Consider the following 22,719-nt stretch of genomic DNA (forward strand, 5'->3'; position numbering starts at 1 on the left):
TGTTATTATTATTATTATTATTATTATTATTATTATTATTATTATTTGTGTTTGCATGCGTGCGCGTGCATGCGTTCATGCGTGTGTGTGTGTGTGTGTGTGTGTGTGTGTGTAGGGATGCTCATGTGCAATGCCTTTTTGGTATGCTACATGTGTACAGGTCACAGGATTACTTCGTGGAGCCTGTACTGCCTGATTTTTGTGTCAACTTGACACAAACTAGTCATCAGAGAGGAAGGAGCCTCAGTTAAGAAAATGCCTCCAGGAGATTCAGCTATAAGGCATTTTCTCAATTAGTAGTCAATAGGGGAGGGTCCAGCTGTTGAGTGGATGGTGCCATCCCTGGGCTGATAGTCCTGGGTTCTATAAGAAAACAGACTGAGCAAGTCATAGAAAGCAAGCCAGTAAGCAGCACCCTCCATGGCCTCTGAATCAGCTCCTGCCTCCAGGTATAGCCCTGCTTGAGTTCCTGTTCTGATTTCCTCCAATGATGGACTATGATCTGGAAGTTTAAGCCAGGGAAACCCTTCCCCCCCAAATTGCTTTTTGGTCATGGTGTTTGATTGCAGCAATAGAACTAAGACGGAATGGTACTGTATCTCCATATCTGCCTCTGTGGATGTGAGCAGAGTTTAACATCTGAGGGATTCAATGAATAACCAGTTAACTGTAGGAGTTGGGTTCTTCCTTGGCTTCTATTTCAGGGAAGTTGTGAGCCAACAGGATTACCCATTTGCCATCTCAGTACTATAGGGAAAGAGCTTTCAGAAGTAGAAAGCTCTCCCCTCATGTCAACATAATGCTGATAGGAGAGTATGTCTCAAGAGAGGCTGCTGTCTCTAAACAGCTCTGTTCACTTAGCCCCAGATTCTAAGACATTCTTCCCTAGTAATAAGTCCTGCTGTGGAGTGACAGGGATCTAAGGCAAAGTTCAGCTGTTCCTCAGAGTTGGAAGATTTCAGCTGTGTGCTTTGTTAGGAAACCAGAAGATGCAGGAAAACTGTCTTTAGCCTCATGGCATTTGTTCTTACTTGGTGTGGCCACTGTGTGCCTATCAGGAAATGACACTTATGTAGTCATTTTGTAACCCACCCAAACCATAGGCACCAGATAGGGCACACACACACACACACACACACACACACACACACACACACATGCATACGTGCACACATACTCATTCAGTGATTCACAAGGGATCAGTGGAAGAGAGGCAACTACAAAGGAGGCTGATTTAGAACTTGCCCCAACTTGTAAAACAGAGGAACCAACAGAGGAAATGAATAGTTTGCAGCCACTTGACCTTATAAACTTAAGTCTATACATTCATAGCAAACATATACATGTATATATATGAAATCCACATACATGTGGAGTATTCCTAGACAACTGATTATCAGAACAGATAACCAGTTGCATCTAAGGTAGAGGGTGATAGTCTGAGGTACATGTGAGTTTTTTTTCTCACATGGGATGCTGTATGGGATCCCCTCAAGTCTTTGAGGCTCAGTTGGAAGATCCACGTGATAGTTATTTTCATGATAGTGCCAAGATGTCTTTTGATTTCTCTTCCTTTCATTCTCTTGTGAGTACATGGAAGAGCTTTCCAGAGGTTAACTGACATGTGATACTGCAACAAATTGAATCCAGAAGCAGATATGATAATCCAGCTGTTTTTGGTGAAGCCAGATGTTTGAGATCTCAAAAAATGTAAAATGATGCTGTTCTTCTCACAAAATTTTCTGGGAAAAATTTATTTTTCACAGCAATTAATATTTATGTTAACATAATTGTTACCAAGGAATATATAATAAATTTAAAATTCTCTGTTTTAATTTCTAAATCACTCAATATCAGGAGATAGAAATGAAACTCCCTTGAGGTTCTCTGGATTGTGTCCAGTCCCATCAGAGAAACTCAGATGCTTGGAAGCTTTGTTGTGTACTGTGAATGGGGATGTTAAGAAGGGACGAAATGTGAATGAAACAAAACTTTGTAATAAAATATTCCTTTTCCTTTCCCCCTTTCCATGAAGGGAAATCTACAAGTGGCCTGACATTCGATGTTCTAGAAAATTCTGAGGCTTGTTGCTTGACTTCTTTTAAAGCTGAAATAATTGAAGAGGAGCAGAGGCCTTCTGCTTGGGAGGATTCTGTCCTACAGAGAATGTTCTGCACCCATTGACGTAAGTAGTCAGTCACTGTAGCTCTGTTGCCACATGATATTGGAAGTCGCGGTGATCAGGGTGTGACTCACACTGAAACGCCATCTCTCTTGGTTAATGCTGGATCAGCCCATCCCGGTACTCATGGGAATGTTAGATTCCTGGGTGTGTTTTCTAATATTACAATCTCATCATTTTTCATAAGTTGCTTTCTTTCAACAGTAATTTGAATGACTTAACAGGAAAACAATACTTAGAACAGCCAAAACTGGGCTCTAGAGCTGTGTTCTGTAGCACAGTTTCAGAGGAATAAATAACTGCAATACCTACCTCAGAGAGAGGGAAGATTTGTACACTGAGCCAGGACTCGAGGCAAAAAGAGAAGCATGCTACACTGTAGAGACTTTACCAGGAGTTCCCCCTATGTCAAGGAGGTCTGCCGGAGGTAACTTCTGGTCTCTGTGAGTCTTCTCACCTCACTCTTTGGGCAGGTCAGGTCTCACCAGTGAGCCTAGTACTGTGGCAGCTTCATGATTCTGAGATCTTTGTATCATAGAGCTCACTGATATCAGCATCACGCCTCTTTCATGGCTGCAGGTGTATCTTTGGGACCTTGCACAGGGCCAGGCCTGTGGAGGCTACACCGTGCGGCCTCACTGCCTTGACAGTCTTGGTTCTGAGTCCTTCCTATGCTGGAGTTCACTGATCCAAGACACACCATCTCCCTCATGCCTGCATCCCACCCGGCACCTGGAGGCTGTCCAGTGAGGATCCCTGACCTGCCTTAGACTTGCCTGTGTACAATACCCTTTCTGCAATATTGTTGAGTATGGGAACGACTGAGCATATCATGTGGGACTGTGAGGCAAATGATTCCTGAGTACAGGGAAAATTTCGTGTTTTTTTTCTTCTCAGGAGATTTTTTTTTTCTGTTACAGGGATTCTTGACTATGTACAATTTTCTCTTTCTGATCAGGGAAACTCCTCACTATTACTTACCCTCCTTGTGGTGATAAGTCATAGTGTAATGAATTCTTTCCACAGTCTTATCAGTCTCCCTCTTGCTCTCCTTTCTTTTCATCCTTCCTTCGACAAACTCTTAACCAGAGCCTCCACAGTAATAGTTCAGAATGAATAATTCATAGCTGTGCTTAGCCACTAATCAGAAGTTACTGCAGGTTTTCTCTGTTCCATTAGATTTTCAAGCATTATTTATCTATGACTCATTCTTCTCTACCTTTCAGAGGCTATCATTGTGGTTGTCCTTCCTCTACCACCCATCTGAAATAACTATTTCCAGAAGCCATTATTTTAATATGGAAGTCATATGCTAAATATAGCCCTGTGACATGAGGCTCGGTTTGTCGCCCCCTCCCTCCGGCCCCCACCACTTTCATAGTGTGGTACCTGGGAGTTTTCTGAAGTAGGTTGGTTCCTTCAGGTACAGGTCCTTTTTGTCACCAATCCAAGTTCTTTCGAGCTGCCAGAAATAACAGGAGAGCTATTGGGTGGGATGGATAGTGGAGAGAGAGAGTGGGAAAATTAGAGTCAGGAGAAAGGACAGAGTAGAAGGTGGAAGACATAAGGAGAGAGTGAGCAGACAGAGGAAGAGAGAAGAGAGGAGAGAGAGAGAGAGAGAGAGAGAGAGAGAGAGAGAGAGAGAGAGAAAGGAGAGGTAAGACAAGTTGGTCACTTATACCTTCATTATACAAACATCTTAAACACCCAGGTTCTGTAGCAATTGATAGTGTCTCCTTGGGAGCTCTCATGTTCACTAGGGACCAGGCTCTGTGCTGTGAAGCCTGTGCTTTAACCACACAAGCAAGCAGAGCTCAGGGCTATAGTTAACTTCCTCTGTCAGAACCCACGATGCAAGGCTATCAAAAAGCCGTGGGCTCGGCATGAGCCGTGGACAGCTCTTTTTCCTGCACGTTTCAGTATGGATGCTGAATAGGTGGTCATCTTAGTAATAAGGAAACAGGAAACTGGTCCTTGCTAAGCTCTACTCAGACTGACACAGTTGCATCATCTCTGCTTGAGAGCTCTGCCAACAAGAATTTCTCCTTGAATTTTCAACTGCGGCTTGATTTTTCCCTTCATGACTTAGAAGCTCTTTCCCATCACAGAGACCTAGGTATGGTTTGTTTCCGATTCATCTGTGGTGGGAGACAGTGGTCCCATGTATCTTGGAGCACATGTGCTGCTCTAGGGCACGAAGACAGCACTGTGTGGGGTGTTGGAAGTGGGAATGACTGAAGGTTGAATAGAAATGAACCTGGGAGCCATCTGCTGGCTACCAAGTAAGTTGTGGCTGAGATAAATGAAACACGGTGATGATGCAGATGAAGCTCTGTGTCAGGATCATTTCCGACAAGGTTGGGATCCGGAGGAGTAACTAATTAGAGGATCCACAGCTCTCAAAAGTGGACCCCCAGAGAGTGAGGGGATCCACTAGAAATGGAGGGAAGCAAATCTGTCAGGGGGAGATGGAGGCAAAACACTCCCAGGTTGATTCAGACATTTCTGGATACGCAGAACTCCAGCAATGCTCCAAAGAGTGTCAGCTCACGATGGATGTCAGCACCAGAAGCACCAGAAGAACTGGTGGTCTGGGGGTCAATAAGTTCTCTTGTTGCTGAGATTCAAGAACTTTGGATGCTATTCTTACTTAGTAAAATGGGAACAATGTCTCTTGAGTGTCTGTGATGTTTTGAGGAATTGTGGAAGTGGTCGGAAGGAAAGACACTGAACTCCGTAAATAAGAGACAATCCCAGCTAAGCTATTCATGGGCAAAGGGGAGATGAAGGAGAGAGAGAGAGAGAGAGAGAGAGAGAGAGAGAGAGAGAGAGAGAGAGAGAGAGAGAGAGAGAGAGAGAGAGAGAGAGAAGCTATATACACTCGAGAGAGTGGCGGAGATGGAAAGAGGGTGACGATGGCACCCTTTTCTGGAATATTGTAGAAGAAATGTGCCGCACTTGAAAGGCCTGGAACTTGAGCCAAACCTTGGAGCTAGGAAGGAATTCAGCATGTAGAAGGGAGAGTATGGTCAGTTGTTATTGTTGGAGCTGACTTGGGCCACAAGGATCCAGAGAGTCCTGGCTGGGCACGTGAGGTGAGGAGGAGAGAGGAAATGCAGTCTCCTCGGAGCAGAGGGTGGGTGGAGAGTGGGGGTAAGGTTGCAGAACACAGCTGCCAGAGGGAGTGGAGCCGGGACGGCTGGCTGGGAGAGGACATCTGGATGCCATCTTGGGGACTCAGCATTTGCACTGTCCTTGCTCTGGGAGGGGATGACTTTACTCCCAGAACTGTTCATTCCTGGTGTCTGACTTGATGAGTGCAGGTAGTTCTGAATGAGGTTTGAGATGTCATAAAAATAAACTTTCTGGGGAAATATTATACTTGGGGCCCAACACTATATATGTATGCACAGCGTACTTTGAGCTAGTGTTTTCTAAGATCCCAGTCTGTTATCGTTGATTTGATCTTTCTTTAAGAATCAGCCATAAACTCTATTGCTCTCTGAGCAGAACGTGGATTGCTGGCAAGAAATCTTATTTTCATACTTTCAGCTCTCAACGCCGTACACTTTTTCATATCATATTGAATATTTTAGCCCCAGTCGTGAGCTGTGGGGAATAATGTTAAGCATTCCCTTGCCGGCAATGTTCACTGAATTGCTACCCAAGCGTGAACCTACTCTAAGTTCCTGCTTTATGGGGCACAGGGTTCCTGTTTCTTCCTTCCAGAGAGATGGGAGGAATGAGCCAAGAAGAAACTCTGAGGAGAAGCATGCTTGGGCTCAGTGGATGCAAGCATTTGCCACACATATTTGATGATCTCAGTTTGATCCCCAGAAACCACAGTGGAAGGAGAAACTGACTCCCAAAAGTTGCCCTTTGATTTCCACATATGTGTGGAGGCATGTGTATGTCAGCACACACACACATACACACACCACCCCTACACACACACACACACCACCCCTCCACACACTAATAAAAAGGAAAAAGCAACCCTTGTTCAGGCTGGTTGTCACCTGTGTTTTCTATTGGGAAGGCAGTTACACCCCCCCCCCCACACACACACTTCTGGTCTGGCCTCTGGGCAGGTAGATTCAGATGTTTCCTTCTTTGAACTTCCCAGGAAAATCCTACCACCTGTGTCTTCTTTGGGGTTTTTCCAATTGTGAGATGATGGCACCCACAGTTGTGAGAATAGCCGCTTGTGTCCGCCAAGTGTATGAGACTGTATACACCATGACAGAAATCAGTCAAGGAGCAGCGGAGCGGCTTGAACCAGGCATCTGTTCCACAGACACAGCAGAGTCCGGAGGTCGTGGGAGGAGGAGGAGGGAGAGCCCCCCTCCCCCAAGCCATTTGAGGATGGGGGCACTCTGCTCTGATCTGCAAGTCTTGAGTGTCCTAGCCTGGCTTTTCTTCTAGAACAAAATTTCAAAGGAGGTAGGCATAGGAGAAGGAGGCAGAGTTACCTGGAGCCCAAGAGGTTTGGTGTGGGATTCTGTGGGAATCTGCTATAGCCCTGGGACTTTAAATTCCTTTTTTTATTTCTGTCTGTGTAGGTCACCACACATATGATGTTTTGAGAAGGTGGATTAGGCACGAGTGGAGAACCCTCTTTTCTCCTCAGTTCTAGATTCTGACTCATATCTCTACACTTCTGAGAGATTGTAGGAATGAATTAAGACTCCTTGCATAGATGACTACCTAATTTCTTCCAGGGAGCCCTCAGGGAATTCCTTAAGGAATTTAATACTCCTTGTGTCTAGAAGACCCCATCCTACAGATCCCACAGCATTTCATGCTGGGTTTACTTACCTAAAAGCATGTGATCTTTTTTTTTTTTTTTATGAAACCACTGCATAATATTAGACCTTTGTTCCCATGTAGGTGACAAAGAATTGGTGTAGTTGTTTGAGGGACACTGTGAGATGTTAGAAAGTTTGCTGTAGGAAAACTGGATTTCACTGCAATGTGTAAGAAAGACCGGAACGGACAGCAGCTGGGAGCTGCAGGTGCCTGGATGGTGCCCAGGGAGAGAGCAGGGGGGTTTGCAGCTGAACGATGCCAAGCAGGAGAGAGAGGCAGGGGCTCTAACTACACCGGAGGGTGGGTAACTACAGACGTACCAGCTCTGGGATGGGCAAAGGCCAGCCTCCTGTGGCTACAGAACAAGAGACAGGGACAGCACCCAAGGGAAGACAGTGTGGAAACCCATAGTCCATTAGGATCAGCAAAGCACCGTTAACCTTCTTTGTTGCGAAATTGTACTTCTCAAAGCCCTGGGCAAGGACAGACTCGGAAGCCTCAGGATGAACACTTGGGCCCTGTGCTAGGAAACTCACAGTGGAATTCCCCTCCATAAATCCTGGAGGCTGGGAGGGCTGCTGAGAAAAGAAAGGGGGTGTAGTACTGCTGGGAAGACAGAAAAACATGGGGTTCAGAGAGCAGCCAAGGAGTGAGCGACAAAGCTATTCGGCCGCCCCTCCCCTACTGTGAACTAATTTCATGGAGATTTTTCTTTTCTTTACATAGGGAATATTTATTAATTAATAAAAGACTATCAAAATAGGAGAATCTACTTTCATTCAATACAATCTCTAATTCTTTCTGATGCTAGAATTGTATATTTTTTTAATGTATGAAGTAATAAAAAGTAGAAATCAACCGGACAAGATGTATGAATGACTTTAAAAAGTATCCATACTGTTTGATTAAAGAATTTTAGTTTTATGAATGCTTTATGTATAAAGATACTTATTACAACATTTTGTGTGTATAAAAAAGAATAATGTCAGTTGCTAATTTTGAGGTTACAGTTTTGTGTGTGTGTGTGTGTGTGTGTGTGTGTGAGAAAGAGAGAGAGAGATAGAGAAACCTCCAATGATTTTTGTAGTTTTATATGACATAAAAATAAAAACTACAAAGTTGTATAAAAAGTACAAAACCAATGCATAGATATCTCGAAATGTTAGTGTTCTACTTTGCTTTCCTATTGTTATAATAAAACACCATGACCAAAAGCAACTTGGGGGGAGGGGAAGGATTTTTTAAGCCTGCAGGTCCATCACTGAGGGAAGCCAGGGCAGGAGCTCAAGGCAGGAGCCTGGAGGCAGGCCCTAAAGCAGAAGCCATGGAGGAACAGTGCTTATTGTTTTGTTCCGTGGCTCATGTTCAGCCCCCTCTTTTAGAGCTCATAGGACCACCTGCTCTGGAGGGGCACCACTCACAGTGTGCTGGCTCTCCAGCATCAATTAGCAATCAAGAAAATGCCCCCCAGACATGCCCATAGGCATGTGATGGAGGCAATTCCTCAGCTGAGTTTCCTTCTTCCAAGGTGTATCAAGTTGATAATCAAGATTAGCCACCAAGCCAGAAGGTGGTGGTGGCGCAGCCTTTAATCCCAGCACTCAGGAGGCAGAGCCAAGGCGGATCTCTGTGAGTTCGAGGCCAGCCTGGTTTACAGAGCAAGTTCCAGGACAGGCACTAAAACTACACAGAGAAACCCTCTGTCTGGAAAAATGACAAAAAAAAAAAAAAAAAAAAAAAAAAAAAGATTAGCCATCACATTAAGTGTCATGAAGATTAGGGATACATTGTAGTTCTTTATATGATTTAACTGTCATAAATGTGCATAAATTACTTTTATATGAGAAAAGGAAGTAAAAGGAGTACATAAACCTTATATAATTTTTGAAGACAGGAAGATGTGATGAAATGTCCTTTTTCTTTCAAGAGAGAACACACAAAATCCTGGGGAATTTTCTTCTTTCTTTGTATTCTGTGGTCTTTTTCTTTCTAAAGCTTCTGAAACATCTTTCCTGCTCAAAGTTAAATTCTTAAAAAAAAAATCAACCCAATCCTAGCTAAATAACAACAACAAAATGCAGGGTTTTTATTTGGACTCTGCTCAAACCTATGGAGTGCTCTGTGAATTTCATGGAAAACAAGGTCCACATTCCTTGGAATGGTTTCCACAGACTTTCAGAATTGAATCCCAGCTGATGTTTCCAATGTCAACCCCCCCCCCACTTCCTTCCATGTATTTTCTCCAAAGCTCTTTCAGATTCGCTCTTTGGATGGTGCTTGGCTTCCCATATTGGAACTTGTGTTTGTTCTGGGGGACAGCACGTTCCCAGGGCATGCGTTAAGCACTGTAAAGTGGTCTAGTACTAATTTCAACATGACCAGGTTGGCTCAGTTGTGTGGTCCTGGCAGGTCTGTTCCTTCTCGGATCACACACAGTGTACCCGTGAAACAGGGAGCCTGAGGGTATTCACCAAAGTTTCCAGCAGTTCTAGAGCTTTGGGAGCCTTGTTTCCACCTCTGCCCCTTCCTCATCCATGCCTCTTCAGAGGCTATGACGGTGTCTGAAGTGGCCTTTCCCTTCCACCTTTTAAATGCCACACTTCCTGAGTCATGTTCCATTTCCTTCTTGATCTGTTCCCAGTGGTTTCAATTAACAGTGGTCATGTATGAAATTTTGGCCACTCACATACACCATTTTTCATTAAAGCCATAGCACATGCCAAGAATATAACACTGTGGGGGTGGGAGGACCTAATTAAATGGTCTTTAGGACAGAGATGCAACATCTCTAAATCTTCCCTCTTATTAGAGGCACAGAAGACTTTGAATTGCTTAAGTATAGAAATCTTTTCTTGTTCTTTTTTCTGGGACCAAGTATGATGCAAAACAAATGGTGGGCATTCCTTAAGTATTTGTAAGATGAATGAATGAGCAGCAAACAAAGGATGAACAGCTTTGATGGGAACAGGGGTCGTGTGGACTACAGAGAGGGTTCAGCACCATAGCAGAGTGGGTGATGAGTCATGGCTCTGATTTGCTAGTATAAATCCTTAACTACTGTGAGGCTAGTTCTTCCAACTGTTTAGTAGTGTGTGCATGTATGTGTGTGGAGGAGGAGACTTAGCAGGTAAGAATGCTTCCTTTCTGGTGATACATATTTGGAAGCCCAGACATTTCTACTCTGGAGGCCGAGGAGGATAACAAGTTTAGGGCCGAGTGGGCTACAGAGTGAGTTCAAGACCAGCCTGGACAAGCTAGTGAAATCCTTTCTTACAATAAAAAGTAAAAGTAAGACCAGAGATATAGCTCAATGGTAGAGTATTTGTCTAGCTTTCATGGCACCCTGGGTTAATCCTCAATGATGTTAAAAATATTCTTGCCTTAAGTAGAATGGATGTATCACCTAGCACACATGATTGCAGCTGGAGAGTTGGTACTTAAGAAGCACTTTACTTCCTTTAGTTTTTTAAAAAAAAATTTTGGGGGAATATTTAAAAATACTTTAAATCACTGTTACACTAACTTTAGCCCACCACTTAAAATTATATAATGTGAACTAACACTCCCTTCCTGTTGTCTCTTCTAATGCTGCAGAGATGGCTGCTTGCCTTAACCTTACAGTTCCTACTATATCCCTAAAGTTCCATAGATTATAGCTTTGGGAACATATGCTTCAGTTGCATGGGTGTAGCAGGAAAATGTCAAAGGATGCCCATACCAACGATGACACTATTCCCATCCTCAAGGGAAGTGTCTAGCGAGGGCCTGTAGGCATCTGGTTAGAAGCAGCATTGATTGGCACTTTCCTCAATTCTCTACCAGAAATACCAGCTTTGTTATTAAAATTCACAGGTTCAGTCAGTTGCTCTTCACCAGAGACCAAGCATTATCACTCAGAAGTCAAGAGCATGGGAGGGAGGTTTGACAAAGGGGTGTAATTCAGTGTGGACAAAATGAGAACTACCAGGTAGAGTGGGAGACTCTTAGGGAGACAGAGATGGGGCCAGGGACAAGACAGTGGGTGAGTGATGTGCCTTGGGTACAGACTTAAAGATACCCAAAGTAAAAATTCAGAAATCAAGATAAACACTGTCTTAATTCAATATTTAGTAAATCAGCTGGCAACTAATCATCTATGACCAAAAGCCTGTTTGTAGGTAAAGTTGTATGGATAAGCCCCTTGAGATGAAGGTTCAGTAGCAAGGAGATTCAAGCTTAGCCTTTGACTTTTAAAATCCCAAGTTAAGCCTGTGAATGTTAGACACACGAAACCTTAGCCTGTGTCCTCTGAGAAAATATTTCTGAAGAAAAAAAAAGAAAAACCAATGGATTAGTTTGTTTCTATTAGCTGTCCAGGGATTCTATAATGAGTTAGCAGAAGCTGAATGTTTAAAGAAATAGAAACTTACAGCCTCACAGTTCTGGAGAAAATGCAAAACCAAGATGTGAGCAGAGCCAAGATTGTTCTGGAGGATCCAGGGAGGTAGCGCACCATCACCCCCAGGCTTCTCAGGGCTCCTGCACCTATCCAGTCTTGACTGTGTGGCCACCTTGCCTCCTCCCTGTGTTTGCCCATTTTCTTTCATAAAGATCCATTGGATGGTATCTCTTTCAGAAGGTGAATCTTCAGAACATCTACAAAGACCTCATTTCCAAATAAGGTCCTATTTGCAGGCAGAGTCGAGACTTGAACAAATCTCTCTTGAGGTGAAGGACACACCACAACCACTTCACTATTGGATAAGGGCCTTTCACTTCATGTGGAAACGTTTGTTTTCAGGAGTGGTAATGGACTGGGGGAACAGACCTTTCATAATTTAAACCCTTAAGGAAATGTAGGGTAGGTCCTTTGGGGTACTTATGTTACAGTCTGGATAATGGACACCAATAGGCACAGAATTTTATGAGAAGTACTGATTTCAAGTACTCAGCTGATAATGATCAGGAAATGTTTGTACTATTAAAAACTATTAAAAATTAGTATTTATTTTGTTAAAATTTTATTCTCGCACAAGCAATTTACTAAATTATTTCTATTATTACAAGTGTAATAGGTTTCAGACTTTTTTTTTTTTCATGAAAATTCACCAATTGGGGGCGGGGAAAATGTCCTTTGGCAAATCTGGCATCCTGCCTTTTAGTTCAACACACATGGCCATTGCCCCTGGGAGGCTGGTTAAAGCTTCTAGAAACAGTTTGCTGTCTTAAAATGGTTCAAGCTCTTCCTGTAGCCTCATTTATATAAATGATTTGCTTTGTAAAAATTTTTATAGTGGAAAGGTAAAGTTGAATTCATTCTAGTTTAATTCAGTTTTTTGTACTTACTATAAATTAAAAATAAGTGGAATCTAAATAATATATAATTTAGAAAAAATGTTTGGGGAACTAAAATGTTCTAGGATTTGGATTAAGTGACTACAGGATATTTTGAGTTTTCCATCTCTGGTGAGATTTTAAATTTACTTGCATGCCCAATACTTATTTACTGGTGGTAAGTATGGACTTGTCTAGAGACAGGCGAGTGAATGGACTATAAAGTAAAAGTCTTCAAATCTGAGATTTATATGAGAGGTCAAGGTGATAGAATTGAGGAGGGGAATATTAATATCCATGACCTTTGAAAGAAAAGGTTACATTATGTTATGCTATGTTATGCTATACCATGCGTATTTCTGATATTTTTGATAAATGTGTTTCAATTTAATTGGTTGTCTTGGTAATCTCATGTTCTTTGTATAGTTAACCATATCATTCCTCACAAGGATTGCAGAGCTTCATTAGACTGCAAGAAAGGACTATGGTAGCCATTAGCTCCCATTAGTTCCTCAGAGAGGGAAGGGGTCTCATGAGCACCTCTTTTTTTTTTTTTTTGGTTTTTCGAGACAGGGTTTCTCTGTGTAGCTTTGCGCCTTTCCTGGAACTCACTTGGTAGACCAGGCTGGCCTCGAACTCACAGAGATCCGCCTGCCTCTGCCTCCCGAGTGCTGGGATTAAAGGTGTGTGCCACCACCACCTGGCTGCACTTCTCTTATCCATGATGGAGTGTTGAAAGGCACAGTCTTGCACAGGTCTCGTGCAAGTATCCACAGCTGCTGTGTGCTCATGATTGTTACTTCCATGTCCTATCTAGAAGGGTCTTTCACAGCACTGCTCCCATCCTCTGCCACTTACAGCCTGTCTGCGCCCTCTTCCACAGTGTTTCCTGGGCCTTTGAGGGGATGATGTAAGTGCCCCATTTCGGGTGGTACAGAGAATGTTTTTAAATGAAACATATTCTCTTCAGTCTTACCACAAGGTCCCTCTCCAGAGCACTGAGCTATCACGCATGAATGCTTTATCACCCCACTGTCAGTCAGAGGCAGGTCATACAGAGTCTGGACTTATAGCTTTGCTTATTTTTTTTTCTTAAAATTAGCAACTTCTCATGAACTTTCTCAGTCCATCATATTTCTAGAAAAGTCTATCTCAATAGTATTCCATATGTGCTGAGATATGAATCCCACTGTGAATCCCACTGTGAGGTTGGTTTAGGCTCCATCCTACATGTTTACAATGTGGAATCCTTTTGGGGCTCTGGTTCCAAACAGATAATCATGAAAGCCAGTTATTTGTCAAATTTTGTAACTGTTGTTTTTCTTCCTAATTTCCCCACATTTAGAAATTTTAATATTTCAATTGGTACCCTCTGCATTAATTTTCTTATTGCTATGACTAAATACCTCACCAGAAACCACGTAAGAGAGGTTTTATTTCAGCTTACAGTCTGAGGGAATAGAGTCTGTCATGCCAGCAGACAGCCCTGTGGTGACTGGTCACATTGCTTTCATACTCAAGAAGCAGGGAGTGGACATGGAATGGAGCTGGATTATCAGTCCCTCGAAGTGGCTCACTCCCTCTAGCAAGAGTCCACCTCCTAAAAGTTCCCTAACTTTCTACCACAGCTGGGGACCAAGTGTTGAAACATACGAGCCCGTTGGCGACTTCCAAATCCAAACCATAGCTCCCCCAAGTTTGTGACCTCTAAAACAGATTCTCTCTGTGAGCTAAAAGGATCCTCTTTGGTGTAGATTTCTTCCACTCCATCTGTGTAGATGAGTGGAAAGAGCTTATGTGTTTGTGCATGGCTAGAGTCAGAGTTTGAACGATCTGAGCTAGACTTAGTGGCATGCTGGAGAGAAGAAAGTATATAAGGCATCCCCTTTGTGTCCTTCTACATCCTTCCATGGTTTCCAACCTGCTTCTCTGGAAGTCCTTCTGCTTGAGGACCACTCTTTGCCACCCTCTCCTCACATCCTCGCTCAGATGTGTTCTTATAGTACGTGCTCTCTCCATCCCCCTCCTGTTGGAACCTGCCAACCAGTCCACTACTGGATAGCTGGGTGGAGACGTGTGGGTTGTAGACACAATGATGGAGACCGAAGAGTCAAGAGAACTGCCGGTCAATGCCGGACAGTCCTGAGTTTATTTCACAGCCAGCTTATATACAGTCTGGAAGGACAGAGGTAGAACAATGCACAGCACAGGCATTCAACCACTGTCTACCTTGTCCTTGCGTCAAGGAGCAGGCAGTTTCATTTTTTATCTCAATGTACTTCTGGCTGGCATCAGCAGCCTGCATCTAGCTGGATAGTGTGTTCCTTCCCATGGGCTAATCAGGACTTTCTCACAGCCCTTCAAGGAGGCTCTGCGGGCTAATCAGGACTTTCTCACGGCTCTAGATCAAGCAAGCCTGAACTCTATTGACTCAGAATAGGCTTCAGATTCAATATGGGAAACTGAGTCAGCTGTGGGCTCCCCACACCCTCCTTCCCCCTCCCTCCCCCTCAGTCCCTCTTCCTCCTCCCCTTTCTCTCTCCCATCTTGCAAAAAACTGGAAAGATTTTGCTCGTGTTGTATATCTTATTTCCTTATCACCATTAGTATTGCCACCAGTAAGATAAATGGGAGAGGACGATTCGGGTATTACATACACCTCTAAGAAGCCTTGTGGCAAGCGCTGCTCATGACAGCCTTGTGTTCCTCATGATGGGTTGGTTTCAGGCTATGTGGGAGGCATCTAAGGTGAGGTGGGCATTCTGGCCCTCACTAGTCACAGGCACAGATACTGGCTCCTGTTCACATCGCTGCCATCCAGAACAGCATCTGGGTCCAAGTAATCTCCCAATAATTATTGTTATTACATTTCTCATTTTATTTTTGGTCAGTGCATTATTGGATATGATAGTGGGAGAGGATAAACGTGGGTCAAGAGTTACAATATTAGGTTAGATAAATAAGACATGGTATTCTCTTGCACAGTGAGGGTGATATAATGAACAATGGTATGTACTTTAAGAACTCAAAGCAAAGACTGAGTCTGTAACTACATGGAGATGATAGAAGTTTAAGGTGATGGATATACTTATTTGATCATAACCCAATGCATGCATATATCAAAATATCTAATTATTGATTCATGTGATTATGAGGGATGGTTGGTAAGTCCAAGTGCATGGGGCAAACTTTCAGGAAGAAAGGCCGCGACTCTTGGCCTGGGCTGAGATTGCAGAACACTGGTGGGATTTCTTCTTCAGAGAAGTATCAGATGTGCTTTAAAGTTATGGCTTTGTGATAGATTGGATAAGACATATCCACTTCATCTTTGAAAATGTCCAACTCATTATGTTTCAATTACACCCACAAAGTCCCTTCAGCAACACTATATCAGCCAAGTAATGGGCCACAGCATTCCAGTTAGGGAGTCACATGGGCAAATGATGATGATTGTTGACTAAAGAAGTCTTTGCCCTCTGGTTTTATCTTGACCACTGTATTAGTTAGGGTTCTCCAGAGTAGCAGAACTTATAGAATCTCTCTCTCTCTCTCTCCCCCCCCTCCTCGGGAATTTATTAGAATGACTTATAGGCTGTGGTCCAACTAATCACAATGATTGGCTATCAACAGAAAGTTTAAGAATCTAGAAATTGCTCAGTCCATGAGGCTGGATGTCTCATCTGGTCTTCAGTAGATGCAGGAATCCCAAAGAAGTAGGCTGTAATGCCAGTGAAGGAATGAACTTGCTAGCAAGGTGAGAGAAAACAGGTAAAGAGCAAAAGCTTCCTTCTTTCATGTCCTTATACAGGCTTCCAGCAGAAGGTGTGGCCCAGGCTAAAGGTGTCTCAAGATCCAGATGAGAAGTGGATCTTCCTACTACAAATTAAGCAAAAACAATCCCTCACTGGTGTGCCCTCCATCCTTGGAGTTTAGTTAATCCCAGATGTAGTCAACTTGATAACCAAGAATAGCCATCACAGCCACCAACGACTTGGCTAACACAAATCTGAAGACTTCAAAGACATTGGCAGGATTCAGCTTTGCTCATGCTTCTGGCTCCAGTTGCTTTAGACAAGAGCGGGATTCTGGCTGCTTCTGTTATCTGCTGGTCCTGGCTCACATGATTAGGAAGGGTGAGTGGCTTCGCTCTGATTTGCCAGAAGCCAGCGGTTATGTTAGTAGAGGAGTCAGAACACTAATTTTGGGGATTTGACTCTGGTCCAAGGCCTGTGGGGCCAGACAGTGCGATGTTGCTTTTTCCTTTGGCCCTAATAAACATCTTATGCTTGGTATGGCGGTTGAATTGCTGGATCAAATCTTTGACTTGCGTGCCAGGAGGTTCACAGTAAATGAGAGGTGTGGGCTCTTAGGGAAGAGTGGCTGTGGCTTGGCCTCTCTGCACTCTGTCAATACACACACACACACACACACACACACACACACACACACACACACACGAACACACACACACACACACACGAACACACACACACACACACACACACACACACACACACACACACACACACCATGTAAGGATGTCTTCTAGAGTTCTGAGAGCTGCCCTGAGAAGTGGGCTGAGGTGTGGTAGAGGGAGGCAGCGGGTAGAGAGAAAGAGAAGAGGGCCAAGAATGACCTCTAGTTCCTGCCTTACCACCAGCCCAGTTTTCCCGCTTCTGTCCTTATTTATGGCACAAGCAGGACATATTTACTTAGTGGCCGTTCAGGCAGAAGGCTATCAGAAATCAGTAGTGAACTAGACACATGCAACTCTTACCTCTTTCTAGCTTAGCTATTGAGCAGTTTGAATGGAGAGCAACTGAAGGAACCATTAGCATCTGCCATCTGTGACTGTGATAGAGGAACTGGGGAGCAGCCTGGGGGGGGGGTTCGGAGCCTCTGCAAGCAGTGACTAGTAGCCAATACCTCTCCTGCTCTGGAGTCATTATCTTTTGAGCAAACTTCTTCTTCCAAGTCCCCTCCCTTGCCCTTCTCAGGCTGCCCTAGGTTTCAGGCCCTTCCTTTCACAGGCTTCTCTCTCTCACAGACCAGCCTCTCTGGCCCGCCTGTCCTCTCAGGTGCTCGCCTTCGATCTGAAGCTAGCCACCTCTTTGTGCAAGCTCTTAGGTGTGTCAAAGGTACAGCCTCTGTGAAGGACTCACTCTCCATTACGTCCTTCCTTCCCTTTTCTGCCTCTGACGGCTTCATCAGCTCTCTTGTCAGCCCAGTCACCAGCTTTGTGGTGTCTGGTCTCCCATTTCCGCCATTTGAGCTGTGCAGTCACCTCCCTCATCTACCCACGCTCGGCCGCTTCTCTTTCCCCCACTCCCTTCTCACCTGCGAGGCTGTGATGGCCTTGGACACTTGGCATGCATCCACAGTGCTGCAATCTCTGCTGTTCTCTGCTTGCTGTGTCCTGCCTCTGTAGCTCAGAAGGCTTTGCCCCGGAGCTCCTAGAGTTCGCGCTCCGCAGAGCTTGTCTGTCCATCACTGCTAATCTTCTAGGAGATCGCTGCTGAGCTCTGCACGTTAAGACACCAGTTCCAAATCCAACCCACCTACCTAACTCCCGGTTCACCTGGGCATCTTCTTCCTCACCGTGTGCTGTGGTCAATCTATCTGTCAACAAACCGTTCCTCTCCCAAAGCTGTGGTGGGATGGGATGAGTCAACACGTGTGCAGTTAAAACTTTCTGAGATCACAGCACTCCCATGGGGCAGAGCCTCTCTCTGCTCCCTGTTCCTCCACAGTTTCTCTTTGTCTTAGTTAAGGTTTCTATTGCTGTGAGGAAACATGACCAAATTCAAGGAGAAAAAGGTTGACTTTCATGTTACCGTCCATCCTTGAAGAAAGAAGTAAGGGCATGAACTAAAGGCAGGAATCTGGAGTTGGGAACTAAAGGCCATGGAGGGATGCTGCTTACCGGCTTGCTTTCCCTGGCTTGCTCAGTCTGCTTTCTTATGCTATTCAGGACTATGGCTCCAGAGAGGGCACCATCTGCAGTGAGCTAGGGTCCTCTCACATCCATAGTTAGTCAAGAACATGCCCTGCAGACTTGCCTACAGACAATCTGATAGAGGCACTTTCTCAACTGAGCTTCCTCTTTCCAGATGACTCTAACCTGTGTCAAGTTGACAAAAACAAAACAAAAAACAAACAAACAAAAAACTAGCTAGGACACTCAATACTTGGCCTCTTGCTTCTATGACTCAATAGTCACTATATTTCTGAACTGTTGTTTGTAGCATCACTCACAAACCAGTGGCTGGAGCCACATGAACCATATGCTACCCATCATACTTACTATATTAGTTACTTTGCTTCTCCCAATGACTGAATACCAGTCCAGAAGCACCTTAGAGTCGAGGTTTGTTTTGATTTGGAACTTGAGGGAATCCAGCCCTCATGGTGAGGAAGGCATGCTGGCAGGTGACTCTGTGGTGGCAGCTGCTCAATCCCATCCCCGTGGAACTGGTGGCAGAATTGGGGAAGGAAGTAGAGCCAGGCCATGAATCTCAAAGCCCACCGTCTCAGAGACCCACTTTCTCCAGCTGACCCCTCCTCTCAGAGGTTCTAAGCACCCCCAAACAGTGCCACCAGTTGGTGACCAACTGCTCAAACATGTAAGCCCAAGGGGGGACATTTCATATATAAACCATAACATTTATCTTTCTTCACATTCCTCTGGAGCTACACACACACACACACACACACACACACACACACACACACACACACACCATGCAAATCACCATTTATATGCTAAACAAATATACGTACATCAATGCATATACTGTAGCAGGAATCTTAAAAGGTCTTAAAAACAAACCTGGAGCCAGGTACTGGGGTCAACACTGGAAGATTAGAGAAGCAGAACAAGCCACAGCCACCTCACCTCACCTTGCCAATTCCTCAGCTGATCCTTTTTCCTCAGACTGGAAGTCTCTGAGTCCTCATCCAGAATGAACCTCAGCTGAACTGTTGCTCAAAAGCCTAAAAGCTTAACCAGCCTCTAGTTCCTGGTTTTCATGCCTTATATATCTTCCTGCTTTCTGCCATCACTTCCTGGGATTAAAGGCGTGTGTCACCATGCCTGGCTGTTTCCAGTGTGGCGTTGAACTCACAGAGATCTGGATGGATCTCTGCCTCCAGAATGCTAGGATTAAAGGCATGTGTGCCACCATTTTCTGGCCTCTGTATCTAGTGGCTGTTCTGTTCTCTGACTCTAGATAAGTTTATTAGGGTGCACAATATTTTGGGGAATGCAATATCACCACAGTAAACTCTTTAGTTTATTAACCAGCTCATTGTTTTGATGATGTTTCTAAATGAAAATTTGGTCAAATCCCTATTCCTTCTGTCGTCATAATGAGACACGAATAGTTTTTATTTTTTACTTTATGTATTTGTGTGTGTGTGTGTGTGTGTGTGTGTGTGTGTGTGTGTGTGTGTGTGTATGTGTGTGAATATACAGCATGCATGCTATGACACGTGAGTGCCGGTCAGAGGACAACCTCTGGTGTCAGCCTCTGCTTCCTGTTTTATTGAGATAAGGTTTCTCTTGTTTCCCACTGCATATGCGGGACAGTTGCCCTGAAAGCTCTAGAGATTCTCCTCTTTGTCTTTCATCTTGCAGTAAGATGCATAAAAGGATGAAATGCAAGGCTAAAAGCCGTGTGCTGTATCGCTGGCTTTTCTTTGGGTTCTGGAGGATTCAAATGCAGGTCCCTACTCTGCTCAGCAAACACTTTCCCCACTGAGCCATCTCCCCAGCCCCAGCCCCCCTCCACCAGTGTGCGGCTTGTTCTTATAAAGGTGTACTGGGCCACCTGGTTTATGTGGAAGTTCACAGTGAGCCTCATCTCAGGGCCTCTTTGTCCCATGAAATGAGCATACTCAGAGACAAGTAAACTATGGAGATGAGCTCACTGGAGTAATTTCTGCAATGAAAATAGCAATGTGAGGCTGTGCCAGGGACTTCAGGTTCACAGAGTATAATTAGGATTTTTCTCAAAGCATTGGCCACTATAATTTCATTGTTGCGTACATTCTTTAATTATGGGCTCTAATAGTCCAGTTTAGTTCTGTAATTAGGTATAAAGACATTAATTTCAGAGACATAACAATCAGCTCAAATGTACTTCTAAATTCTTTCCCATATCTTATCTTACAAGGAACATTATTTTTATTTATTTATTTATTTATTTTTTGTTTTTCAAGACAGGGTTTCTCTGTGTAGCTTTGGAGCCTTTCCTGGAACTCATTCTGTAGACCAGGCTGGCCTCAAACTCACAGAGATCTGCTTGCCTCTGTCTCCTGAGTGCTGGGATTAAAGGTGTGCGCCACCACCACCTGGCACAAGGAACATTAATACACCATAAAAACTTGTGCATGTAAAAAGCTTCCCAGAGAGCAGTGGTCAGGAGCCTGGGAGTGGCCTCACCTGAGAGTCTCACCTTGCCTCCATCCCCCTGTAGATTGTCTACCTCATTTCTGATAGGCCAAGTCGGGACTGTGGAAGGCAGAGAAGAACCCCCCCGATTCATGTTGAATCTGTATCTCTTAATTGGAAAACGTAGTGACATCAAAGCTTGATGAGTCACCGGAAAGGAAGGAACAGCTAGGACAACTGTGGCCAAATGCAAATAAAAAGAGGTGTGTGTGTGTGTGTGTGTGTGTGTGTGTGTGTACGGGGACATGCATGTGCACAGCAGGCGGGAATGAAAGTCATTGGACAGTCAGTAGGTGTCATTCCTCAGGTGACCCCCAGTTTGGTCTGTCATTGTCATGGGATTTCAGTATGCAGACTAGGTTAACCCGCCCCCCTCAAGCTTCCAGGGATCTGCCTGTCCCCACTTCCCATCTTGCTGTTACTGGGATTACATATCTGCCACCATACTTGACTTCTTACGTGGGTTGGGGGGATCCAAACTCAAGTCCTCGGCCTTGTGAGGGAAGTGTTTTACCCGAGTCAGGTCCCCAGCTCCAGTCCCTGGTGAGCTTACCAGTCAAAACGAGCAAAATCCTACAGCTTGGAGATGGCCTGTGAATTTAAGGAGCCACGTTTCCCTGGTCTGTTGACTCATCAATGGACACTTGGGCTGTTTCCATTTGCTTTGGAAAGCCTGAGCCAGGCCCAAAGGCTTGCACACGAGGCCCTTAGCTGATATTCATTCAATAAAGAGATATAAATGGTTGGGAGACAATTGAGATGTTGGAAGAAGTGGGGCCATGAGGACCTTGTGTTCTTTTTGTTTGCTGTGTGTACCAGGCTTTTTTATTTATTTATTTATTTTTTGGCCACCAACCAGCTCCCAAATCATGATACGGGGACTTCTTATTAGTTATGAATGCTCGGCCTTACCTTAGCTCTTACTTTAATCTGTTTCTCTTTATCTATGCTTTGCTTTGGGGCTTTTTACCTTCCTTCCTTCCTTCCTTCCTTCCTTCCTTCCTTCCTTCCTTCCTTCCTTCCTCCCTCCCTCCCTCCCTCCCTCCCTCCCTCCCTCCCTCCCTCCCTCCCTCCCTCCCTCCCTCCCTCCCTTCTTTCTTTCTTTCTTTCTTTCTTTCTTTCTTTCTTTCTTTCTTTCTTTCTGTATATCTTACTTTTCTGCTGTCTCCATGGCTGGCTGGCTTCTGGCCCTGGGCATGTCCCTCTCTTCCTTCCTCTTTCTCTTTTTCTTCTCCTCCTCCTGTTCCTTCTCCTTGTCCTTCTTCCTACCTATCCCTCTACTGCCCAGCTATTGGTCATTCAGCTTTTTATTAGACCATCAGGAGCCTTAGGTAGGCAAGGTGAAACAGCCATACATCTTTACATAGTTAAACAAATGCAACACAAACAAAGGTAACACATCTTTGAATCATTAACAAAGGCAGCAGAAACAAATGTAACACATCTTTACATAATTAAAGCAATATTCCACAACAGCCGTGTTCGCCAGAGTAAGTGATAGGTTGATAGCCAAGTTTCCTTTATCAAGGAGAAAGTCTGGGTCAGCTTGGAGTTTTGAAATGATACCTTTGTTTACAAAACAGAGGATGGGCTGATGGGAACAGTACTAAAGCTATGAGCATGGATAGACAGGCAAGCTAGGTATGCAGGGAAATGAGAGCATCCACAGGGAGGATTCAGACTCTGACAGAGTCCAGGGAGAAGTACAGGGCCTGGAAAGGGCAGAAAGGCCAAAGCAGAGGTGAAATCCCAATGTAGTGATGGATTACGATGTGAGAATGAGCATAATTGAATTGCATGTGTGCACACGAGCATATGTGTGTGTGTAAGTTGGAGTGAATCTGTACACAAAAGGTGTGTCTTACAGGTAAGTCAGTAGAAACATTCCGCACCCCTTCTGTGTGTGTGTGTGTGTGTGTGTGTGTGTGTGTGTGTGTGTGTGTGCCTGAATGAGTCATAAATG

General features: G+C 44.3%; 1 protein-coding gene across 1 annotated transcript in view; it reads left to right on the plus strand.

Moving 5' to 3' along the window:
• Positions 1–2,012: 2,012 nt before the first annotated feature.
• Positions 2,013–22,719, plus strand: part of Ddr2 (discoidin domain receptor tyrosine kinase 2) — a 106,309-nt gene continuing 85,602 nt past the window's right edge. The window contains exon 1 of the mRNA XM_028864346.2: positions 2,013–2,185. The gene's annotated coding sequence lies outside the window, so the exon portion shown is untranslated. The remainder of the gene's footprint in view (positions 2,186–22,719) is intronic.

This window comes from Peromyscus leucopus, chromosome 15, assembly GCF_004664715.2.
Source record: "Peromyscus leucopus breed LL Stock chromosome 15, UCI_PerLeu_2.1, whole genome shotgun sequence".
Taxonomy (NCBI): Eukaryota; Metazoa; Chordata; class Mammalia; order Rodentia; family Cricetidae; genus Peromyscus; species Peromyscus leucopus.